This window comes from Poecilia latipinna, unplaced genomic scaffold (assembly GCF_001443285.1).
Source record: "Poecilia latipinna isolate Pla-1442-1.1 unplaced genomic scaffold, P_latipinna-1.0 Scaffold3583, whole genome shotgun sequence".
Classification (NCBI taxonomy): domain Eukaryota; kingdom Metazoa; phylum Chordata; class Actinopteri; order Cyprinodontiformes; family Poeciliidae; genus Poecilia; species Poecilia latipinna.
Genome location: NW_015116199.1, coordinates 50,763 through 62,381, shown reverse-complemented (window position 1 = coordinate 62,381; position 11,619 = coordinate 50,763). Strand labels below are relative to the sequence as shown.

The window sequence follows — 11,619 nt, the reverse complement described above, 5'->3', positions numbered from 1 at the left end:
ATGCACAATATGTCTATAAATAATTTTAGGATATTATAAGGAAGTGCTGAGATATACCGTTTTCCACGAACTAAAGTATTTGCCACTTCGGCACAAGCACAGTGAGAAACGTCAGAGGATAAAAACACTAGACTTAAAGCAAAACTCAGATGTCCCAGCTTTTACTAGCATGTAAACGCACCATCTACACACAAATCTTGGAGCTTCCCCGAAGCGAGAAATGAGTCTCAAAAATAGTTGTGCACTCGTAACCGGATCTGTGTGTAAATGCAGTTTTGTGTGTGCGTACCAGGTGATTTGTGTGTACTTTTTCAGCATGTGTAGGCGTAGGAGGTTTATTTTATTTTTAAGGTTTACAAATCCAGTATTACACACGCACAGATATTTTTACACACACACACAAATCTTTTTACAAACACACAAATCTTTTTACACACGCACAAATCCTGTTACGCACGCAGAATACATTTTACACAGACACAAATCATTTTACACACACACAAATCTTTTTACACACGCACAAATCTTTTTACACACGCACAGATATTTTGACACTATTTTCACTCCATACCTGAGCTCTACAAGGGCATCTTACGACACTTTCCAGTGGGAAGTTGCTCTCAGTAATAGGTTAAATGTGTGATTCGGTTCGGTTCTAGTCCAGTGGGGAGATTATGCTGTTGTGCAAGATCTGAAGCGCAGCAGCTGCGGTTATTTCTCTGCTGATTTGCAGCAACACTCAGCAACGGAGAACCTCAAGGTTCTGGTTCTGATGGACTAAATAAATCCAGATATTTTATTTTGTCTTATAAATAAAATTTCCAGGCCCAATCATAATGATAAATACTCAGATCATGAGCTTTATTATTTTTTAAATTCAAACGAAAAATAAAATTTACATCACACCAAACTAATATTGTGTAGTTCTGGTGTTTCATACTGTCGGCACAACTCAGATCTATGACAGATCTCAGATCTTCTCTGCTTTTCCCGTCTTTAATACAGTCAGTTCTTCAGAGAAATGAGCTGCTAGCAGCGCTGCTAATTCACGGTCATTCCGGTACAAAACTTAACGATCTTGTTCCTGTCACTCCCCGTGATTAAACTCACGATTACGATAATCTGTACTGAGCAGCTCTCTGATAACAGACGGTGTGTCCGAAAACAAGTTTTACTAAATATTATATTATAACCGAAAAGTAAGATGTAACTTCTATCATGAATATAGATTAGCAAAAAACCCTACAAATTACAATGAAATAATGCTACTTCCGCTAGCTGCCGGAAGTAACACCCAAGATATTCATATATTTAACTTGTCCCTGTACCTTTTACCACACTTAACAGATGAGTCAGTCAGCAGCAGCTCTAACCCACGTACCTCCTAACCTGCCCTCTCCTAAGTGAAATTAAAGCTGCAGTAACGTTTATAATTTTTTTCACACATTTGTTAAAACTGTCATTATGTTGTGACAGTATGGTATGAGAGATAATCTGTGAGAAATCTATTTCTTCTGCTTTATATTTTGCATGTTGCTTTTGACTGTTGTTTGTGGGGAGAGACATTTCAGTAAGCTAAAACTAATAGAAAAAAATTTAAGTAACCTACTTGCATACTGTATGTGGACTGTTGAATGTAAAATTCATGAGCGGTAAATATTGTACTAGTTATCAGTATTGAACCAAAGAAAGCAAAGCAGTTGCAAGCTGTTAAATTTTGACACTTTTTATGGGTCAAATAGACTCAAAAAATTGTAAGAGCAGCTGTCAGGGAAGGCCCAATCTAATTTTTTGTCAGGGGGCCCAAGATTCCTGGCAGCGCCCCTGCACTCAGGATTGTTACAGAAAAGTTTTCATCTACACGAATCTGCACCAATTTGACTCTGAGTGTTGTTTTAAACAGGCAAAACCCACAGGGGGCAGTGTAGCACAAAATAACTGTCAGCCAATCAGATCATGACTTCCTGTTAGGAATTAAACATGGCACCAGGAAGTTTGTTTGTGTGCATAGATAAATAAGACAAACTACTTGTCAGGGCATTAATATGTAAAATAAAAGTTGTTTTGAAGCTTTACATCATGCTATATAATTATTCTCTCATCAAAAACACACCTGGAGTGTTGCCTTATTCTTTCATGTGTTTTTGAGAAATCCTTTAATCTCTCGTGGCAACCATTCAGCTGTGCAAAATGCTTGGAGACGCAGTACAGTATTACTTATTTTCCAGGCAGAGTGGCATTTTAGAGCATAATTAAGTAATTATGTTACCTTCAGTTTTTGTAAGAAGGCTATATTTATCAAATTTGACTTAAAAAAAATTTGGCTTTGTAATGTAAGGTTTTGAAATTGGGCTTCTTTCCCTTTAAGAAACTCATGCTCTTTCTGAATCTGCCTTCAGTAAGTCATTGCAACATGGCTCAGCGGTGCTCTGAGAAATATCTCCTATAATGAGCTCAGCAGGTCCACCAGGTGTTTGCTAATTGCTGCCGGCTAGTCTGAAGGAGTCCTGGAGGAGGGTTGCACTGTGACACAGAAGCTCAGAAGCCTATGTCCACCCATGTGTTTTGATTGGCTGAATGGTTGCCATGGAGGTTAAAGGACTTCTCACACATACATGAAAGAATCAAAGCAACAGTTCAGGTCTGCTTTTGAGAATGAAATTATAGACAGAATGAAATTATAATGTCATCTGTCATGTAAAGGTGAAAAAAGTCAATTTTATACACTACTGCCTCTTTGCGCATTTGAGATTAGCTAACTAGCTCCACTCAGTTGTAAAAACAAATCTCATTGTCACAGTTAAAAGTTTTCCAAAAGTAAAGAGCAAGGAGAATATTTGTCCAAACATACGCCTCAACCAAAAATTTACAAACAAATGACCAGAAAAATAACAAATCAGATCCAATATGCTGCCACCATGATAAAATGATAAATTGTCAATTTATCGTTTTGAAGGCTGAAAAAACATCAGTCAGCTTCTTTCTTGCAGTAATTTGTCTGCTTGCTCACATGTCTCTCTCTCCTGTCTTTCTGTAGGAAGACAACACTAAGAGCGTGACAGTTGTCCTGCTCCGAGAGAGCGGATCTCTGGGTTTTAACATCGTAGGAGGAAGGCCATGTGCGGTAGGTTGAAACTGACAACAGCCACTCCGGTGTTTCACAGTGACCTGGAATGAATGTTGGAGCAGAAGAATGCCAAGCCTTCTCTTACTGACGCGGGTTCAGATGCTTGGCTTTAGCGTTTTGTAGCTGGTGAAGAGATGGACCGCACCACCAAGTTTTATTGTGTTTATTTATTGGTTTGGGCTTAGCGGATTTGGCACGGGAAAAAAAATGAAAAGAACTATAATTACATTTATGGGAGTTAAATACAGGGTTACGGTTATGACCGCAGTTGTTTTGTCTTTAATTGAGGGGATTTCGGTGGTAAGGTAAGCACAGAGGGAAAAGGGGTCTTTTCATCCCTGGCTGAACTTTTCACAGCCACTGTTTCCTACCTTCAGGCTACGAGGTAAAAGGCATTAACGATGCCACACGCTCTGCTGAGTGAAGGGCTGGAAATATCTCCGCTTCACCTTCCATTCATAGGTTTTTTTCTGTAGCTGAGTTCCTATTTATGTGATGTGCTGGTTTCTGCAATTAATTTTAGATTGTTTTACTTTCCCAGCTACTGTCAATATTTAAAAGGTTCTGGTATGGAGATAAATATACAGGTTTTGTATATTTCATATGTCTGGTTCCTTGGTTTTGCTTGTTAATTTTAATCAGCCATTTATGTGGTCTTTAAACGTCAAACATCCTGCAGAGCTCCTCACATCCTTTGAGCTTCATATTTTGAGATTACAACTTTAAAGTACAGTATACGTATTTTGTGTATTTAACACAAATTAGCTAATACTTGTTACTCTGAATTAAAATATTAAACTGTTTTCAATTTATTTACCAATAAAAATTCTGTGTACAACGAATTTGAGTTCACATATAGAAGTTGACTTTTAGCGCAGCTGTTAATTGGATATTTCAGCAGAACAGAACCTAAGTTGTTTGTTATTCAAGTTAGATTATCCAAAAAAGTGTTTACCACTGCAAAATTCAAGATGGTGGCCATTTTTCAAATGCCAATATTTTTCACAGATGAATACATCTGGTGTCAAGTCATACATAATTGAACTTACAGAAATCATATTTGGTGATGATTTAACGAAATGTGAATATTTTTTCAAGATTCTCATCATGGTTGTCATGGAAAATAAATTTTTGCGCTAAAATCACCAATTAGATAAATATGTTTTGGTGTCAAACTATATAGATCATTGATCCTGATCTTGTTTCCTTTTTCGGCTGGACAGTTTTCAAAATTTCCATTGTGGTTGTAATAGAGAATATATATTTACAATTAAATTGGCAGCAGCTATTGCCAGAGGTGGGCACAGCTAACCAAATATTTTGGATCATTAACATCTAACTTGCTAAACCAGGGGTCCCCAAACTTTTTCCTGTGAGAGCCACATAACTTTTCCCTTCTCTGGTGGGGGGCCGGAGTCAGTTTGTAACAGAAAAAGTGTGACGATTGCAGGAGTGCCTAAATGTAAAAATGTATCGTTTTCCAGAAAGCACAATCAAATAACCCTCTCTGGGTTCTTCACAGAATAAATCCAGGTAGGATTATAGTCCGTATTTTCCGAACTATGAGCCGCACCGGACTATAAGCCACAAATCCCAAAGGTTTTTTTTTTTAAAAAACCAGTAAACATACACATATAACCCACAGATATCTCTTCTGCTCTAGATTTTCCACAACGATGCAGCAGCAGCAGAGAGGGGTGGACACCCAAAATCTGAGTAATAACGGGTCAATTGAATATCACATTTATTATGGTTGAAAAAGAAAAAGGTGCCAAGTTTAGATTTAACTGAACTTATTACATAAGTTTCCGAATGGTAACTGTAACAGTAGAAGTGCTGATCCTTTGTGTCTGCTACTAGCATGTGCTAAATGAAAATAGGTGCTTTCCTTCTTCTTCTTCTTCTTCCTCCTCTTCTTCTTCTTCTTCTTCAGATTTCAACAGCAGCTTGCATCCATTATTGTTGCACTACTGCCATATACTGGATCCTAATATCTATACCTCAAATTCTCATAATGATCCCAGTATTATAAAAAAAAATCTTTTTCCTCTCAATGCTATTTAACTGATCAACAACATTCTCAAATTTCAATTCCCTATTAAAATCTAATTCCGTTTTAATGGGCCCTTTCTTCTTTTACTTCCAGTTTTGACTTCCATTGATTCACTTCCTGCTAAAGAGCCCCCTGGTGGTTGAAGAAAAATCCACATATAAGCGGCTTATAGTCCAGAAAATCCGGTATATGAAAAAAATCTGAATGCTGTCGGTATTGTTCAGGGGGCCGGACTAAATGTGGAGGCGGGCCAGATCCGGCCCGCGGGCCGTAGTTTGGGGACCACTGTGCTAAACCATCTTAATGTTAGCCGACTGCGCTAACCACTGCGCTGCGCAACACCCCTATTCCGGTAGCTTTTGCAGACATTTGCTGTTTTCCTTTGATGAATTATTAACATTTTTACACAATTCAAACTGTCTCAGGAACTCACCTAGTTCATCTTCTTTCATTTTCTTGGAAAAATTTGTTTGGAGCAAATGTATGCTTTACAACAGGCGTCCCCAAACTTTTTCCTGTGAGAGCCACATAACTTTTCCCTTCTCTGGTGGGGGTCCGGAGTCAGTTTGTAACAGAAAAAGTGTGACGATTGCAGGAGTGCCTAAATGTAAAAATGTATTGATTTCCAGAAAGCACAATCAAATAACCCTCTCTGGGTTCTTCACAGAACAAAAGTCAGGAAATAAATAATAACCAAATAACCCTCTCTGGGTTCTTCACAGAATAAATCCAGGAAGGATTATAGTCAGTCTTTTCCAAACTATGAGCCGCACCGGACTATAAGCCACAATCCCAAAGTTTTTTCTTTTAAAAAACCAGTAAACATACACATATAACCCGTAGATATCTCTTCTGCTCTAGATTTTCCACAACGATGCAGCAGCAGCAGCAGAGAGGGGTGGACACCCAAAATCTGAGTAATAACAGGTCAATTGAATATCACATTTATTACGGTTGAAAAAGAAAAAGGTGCCAAGTTTAGATTTAACTGAACTTATTACAGAAGTTTCCGAATGGTAACTGTAACAGTAGAAGTGCTGATCCTTTGTGTCTGCTACTAGCATGTGCTAAATGAAAATGGGCGCTTTCTTCTTCTTTAGATTTCAACAGCAGCTTGCATCAATTATTGTTGCACTACTGCCATCTACAGGATCCTAATATCTATACCTCAAATTCTCATAATTATCCCAGTATTTAAAAAAAAAACTAAAAATCTTCTTTTTCCCCTCAATGCTATTTAACTGATCAACAACATTCTCAAATTTCAATTCCCTGTTAAAACCTAATTCCGTTTTAATGGGCACTTTCTTCTAAACCATCTTAATGTTAGCCGACTTTCTCTTAGTCTGTTACACGTCGTCATCTCCTTCTACTTGACGATAGGTGTGAGATTCACTAAAAGCAAAGTTCTGTTTGTGATTCTGATACATATTATTTCTTTAAAATTGAATGAGAAATTCAAGTGGCTAATGGGAAATATGAAACATGCACATGTTTCAGGTTGTATCCATACTTCAGTTTTCTTTATTTAGAGATGTCAGTGCAAAGGAACTAAATATGAATGCATGCCACACTTTTCAGATTTATAGTTGTAACATTATGAAAACCATGTTTAATTTTCCTTCCCCATCACATGTATACACCACTTTGTGTTGGTCTATCATATTAAATGCCAGTGTGATGCTTTGAGGCTTGTGGGGTTTCATATGATACACGGGAAGAAAGTTGAGGGGTGTGTGAAAATGTTTTTGCTAACCACTGTAGTTTGTTCACGGTGTCTGGGAAAACTTGTGGTGAGCAGACTTGTTAAAAATGCTCAGCAGAGCCTTGTAGAATAAAACTGCATATCCTGAAGACCAATTATCATTAATTACTGCCTGCCCTGAGGTTTCTGTAGTTGACTCATTAAAGTGTGGTCATGCTGCAACAGCTCAGCAGGTGTGTGGGACATGTTTTATGTGTTTTCAGACAGACTGCCATGAGGGGTTGTTAAGTCAGATTTAGCTCTGGCTGTTGAGGGAGGGGGTCAGCACAGCTGTGCTGAATGCAGCCTTCCTTATGAAAATGCCAACTTTTTCAAGCCTGTAGTATAGGAGCTAGTTCTTAGAATGAGGAAGTAGTTAATGCCAAGACAAATGCTTTTACTGAAAACCAGGGTTAAATGATGAATACACTCTGAAAACTAAAAGGTTGTGACGTAGTTTGCAAGATAGTTTGAAAGTTTGATGTTGAATATTAAATATGACTTAATAATATTGGCTAATATGAAAATTATTAATGGTAATTTATCTACCTAGAAACACACTTCAGTTTTTAAACCACACAAAAGGAATTTTTTTTTTTTTTTTTTTTTTTTTTGTGAATATTCTTTTCTTTGGTCTTGACCAAGAGTATATTCTACTTCCCAACCAACCAATGTTTGGCATTTAAAGTTCATACTTCTAGATAACTAGTTTATCTGTAAGATACACCAACACAGACCTGGTTTTAAATATTCTGCAATTAGTGTGGAATAAGCATGACCTAGTTGCTGTTCAGAGTCTAAAGAGGTTTATAAAACATTACCATTTCAAAATTACTCTGTTCCCAGTGGTTTAAGTTCCTGATCTGAATGATTTGCAGTAGCTGTTTCTTCGGAGGACGTCCCCCCATTCCTTGTGGTGCACTGCTGATTAACGGTTACATTTCCGGTCATGAAGGATGCTGACGGTCATGATGTGAACACTAGGAGCTCTGCCCAGCACTATTAATAACATAATCTTGTTTTGTTAGCAATAATTGGGTAATATTAGCTTAGTGTGCTGCTCTATAAGTAGGAAAAATCACCATCATTGGCCAATAAATTATTCAGCATCATAAGCATTTGAAAAATTGTAATTCAAAAATACTTATAAAATGTATAAATAACGTTGTCATAACTTAATATAAAGTGATATATTGAAACGGTAGTGTTTTCCCTCAAGGTTGTTATGCAGTGAGGTTCCTGCCCATGCCTAAAATCTGACTGGTTGATATCCAGTCAGATTAAGAAATTATAATACTGAGAAGTTTTTTTTTATTTCAGACACCTAATATAGATCAGTTACACACAGGGCAATGTTTTCAGGCCTGTATTTCTTCTAATTATGGTGATTTTCTACATTTTATATTAGAAGTTGTATCAGACTATTAATTTTTTTAACACTGAAACATGAGCTTAATGAGAAGTATGCTTAATATCTGCTTACGAGTTATTTTTAAAAGACTCTTAAAAGAGCCATATTTTTTAATTGGTCTAATTCTAAATAATGCTAAAGAGAGGCTTTGTTAATCCCAGCCACTTTTAAAACATCTGTGCTCAGATCTGAAGAGTCCACGTAAGGTTTGATCAAATGTTGTCAACACAATTAAATCTGTTATAGCTCTTTAGTTTAAAAAGGTTTGACGCATATGCTAATTTTTGATGTATATCTAGTTGTGATAATCTTAGTATATTTTCTAGTATATTTTTAATTAGTATATTTTCTTTATTTTTTCTTTCAGAGCACAAAAAGATTTACCAGATAGGTAATGTAAAAGCGGTGGAGACTTCAAAAGCTTTTGTAACTCGGTATTATTGGCTAGCCTGTAAGCTTTATTAGCTATCTCTGTCAACTCAAGAACTAAATCCTGTCTTATTTCAAAACTAGCTACTCAAAATTTGTGACTGTTGTTTTTGTCAAGATTAAAGTTTATATCTGGGGCTGATGATATTAGCTAATGGGATTGTTTTCCTTCCATTTATCTTTGTCGTTTAAGACAAAGATTCCTTTCAAAAAATTGGTCTTAAATGCTTTTTTTGGCCAGGTTTTTCAAATGGGAACTGCATTTTTTATTGCTTATGGGGGAAATAACTGCAATCTGCTCAACAGGACGACAATGACGGCACTTCAAATGAAGGGATCTTTGTGTCCAAGATTGTCGAGAAAGGTCCAGCGGACAAGGAGGAAGGCCTTCATATCCACGACAGAATAATGGAGGTATGTGACAAATGCTGTGGTGTTTTTCATGTGAAAATGGGCGACAGAAGTCGATGTACACTAAACGTCCACCAGGAGCGTATCGGCGACCTCACAAAGCTGCAGTCCAAGGTGACACATGAAACCATGAGTTGCGTTTTTCGGGTTTTGGTTTCAGTTATCTTTTGCTTCAACAAATACTCTCTCAAAACAAGACTCATCTGGAGGTTGCATTGTTGTCGAGTGTAGCATCGCTGTAGATAAAACTTTGGTTTTCTTTCACTGAGTGAGAGAGAGCTTTGTATTTTCTTCATTTCCCAGTCGGCAAATCCTTTCTGACAGAAGCCGCCGTGTTCCATCCTCCCCTCTACCTTTAAATGCAAACTTGTGTGGAACGGGCAGCTCACCCTCGGAGGTCAACTTCAGGGACGATCTGAGCAACTCAAAATCACAAAGGTTGCTTTTACAGAGAAAGCTAGACTCCCACATAATGCCTGCATTGAAATGAGGAGGTCTGTGAGGGATTGAGAGTGTGTAGTTACCGCGTGCCACAAGATGACAAATATGGTTTGTCGCTGGCTTTATTGTCAAACCTCAGCAAAACCAGCCCTGCAGCACTTTGAACGGCACATTGCTCACAGAGATGTTTGTGGAAAGTGTTTATGAGAAAAAGAGAGAACATCTGGGCCATGTTGATCACTCTAGCCTGTTGTTCTATATACAGGAAAAAAAATGGCCCAGCTTCTCTGGTTCAGGGCTCAGAATGCTCTTAAGTAATGTTGCAGAAAGACAAACAGTGTCTTACAAAAGTAATCACTCCCCTTAAGGTTTCGACATCTTGTCACAAAAATCACTATCTGTGTTTCCATTACAAACGTGTGCAAAACTTTGCTGATTTTCCACTAATGTTGGAAAAACACTACTTTGCAATTGTGGTGTTCCCATTAAATGAGAAACACAATTAAAATCACATGTGAATAAGTTTGTGTTAATGTGATAAGTCATGAAAAAACATGACGCTCCATCATCCTCTAACTACTACTCCTTGTGTTCTTCTTCGTGGTTTGTGCCAGTAGAAACATCCGGTTGTTGATCATGTGTAGTGAAAAAAGTGTTTCCATTGCAGTTCTGCAAAATAAACCAAAATCTATACGGTCAGAAAAACCACTTGATCCTAGTGCAAACGTTTTATCCAAAAACGAGAGATTTTTTTTAAGTTGCTTTGTTTCCATCAAACAAATTTATTTTCAGATTGTCAAGTTGCTCAATTATATAGTCAGTGGAAACGTAGCTACTGTGTCTTACCAGGATTTGATGATACAGTCTATGGAAAGTCATGCATAATTGTAAAGTTGAAACATGATTTTTGAACTTTGAACCAATAAAAATGTGAAAGTCACATTTTTAGTAAAGATTGTCTTCCTTAGTCAGATTTAATCTCTGTATAAATTCAGCTGTTCTGTGAAGGAATCAGGTTTGTTGGAGAACATTATTGAACAATCATGATGACATCAGAAAGGTCAGATTGTGCAATTTGACATATTGAAAATAAATTGTCTTAATAAAAACACAGCAATTTCAGAAAAACTACAAAAATTTTGTAGTTTTTCTACAAAATTGTTGGCACTAGAATGAGTTGTTTTTTTCTTTTGGCTGTATCAAAACTGTTGCGGCCAAAACTCTTATGAGCTTTTGTGCCTTTTTTTGCAAAACTGCAATGGAAACACTGTAATCTCATCACGAGTCATGTGATCAACAACCGGATGTTGCCACTGGCACAAACCACAAAAAAGGAGACAACAGGAAGTCATAGGAGGAAATACCATAATTGCAAAATTGCATTTTTCAACATTAGTGGAACATCAACAAAGTTTTGTGTACATTTTTACTGGAAATGCAGTTACTGAGTATTGTTCAAGTTGTCATGAGAAAACAGAAAGGAAAACGGCCACACATATTTCTGAACATACCAGCCCCTTGGTGAAGCAAAGTGGGGCAGTGAAAGTATTGAGGAATACTTTCTTTAAGCTGGTCAGAGTTGATGGGAAGGCCGGACTTTATTGGTAGAGTGACAGGAAAGTTGCCATTGGTAAAAGGAAGCCTATCGCATAACATTCTAATGAAAATACATGGAAATCTGTTGTAACATGACAAAGTCTGGAAAAATTCATAGGATTTGAATAGATTTGCAAATGACTGTAAGCAATGATGGGTTGTTTGGGCTTTCATATAATATAGTTAAATTTGTAAATTTACTCCAATGCTTAGTTAGAACAGCAGCTGACCTAAGCCGATAAGAGAACATATCGCCATCAATATCGGCATCAGTACGTTAGCCAAATTTTGTGATCGATAAGTGAAACTGGGCTGATGTTAACAGCCATTATTTATTTCCATTTTGTTGCTGTTTGTGCATATTTTTATGAGAAAGCAGAGAAACATTTTAGGCGATTTTTCAACAA

The 11,619-nt window shown here is 37.1% G+C and overlaps 1 long non-coding RNA gene across 1 annotated transcript; it reads left to right on the top strand.

Annotated features, from left to right (window-relative positions):
- Positions 1-3,010: 3,010 nt before the first annotated feature.
- On the top strand, positions 3,011-9,890 carry LOC106941278 (uncharacterized). Its single transcript, XR_001423320.1, has 2 exons — positions 3,011-3,124; positions 9,071-9,890. It is a non-coding gene; the product is annotated as an uncharacterized LOC106941278 (long non-coding RNA).
- The last annotated feature ends 1,729 nt before the right edge of the window (positions 9,891-11,619 follow it).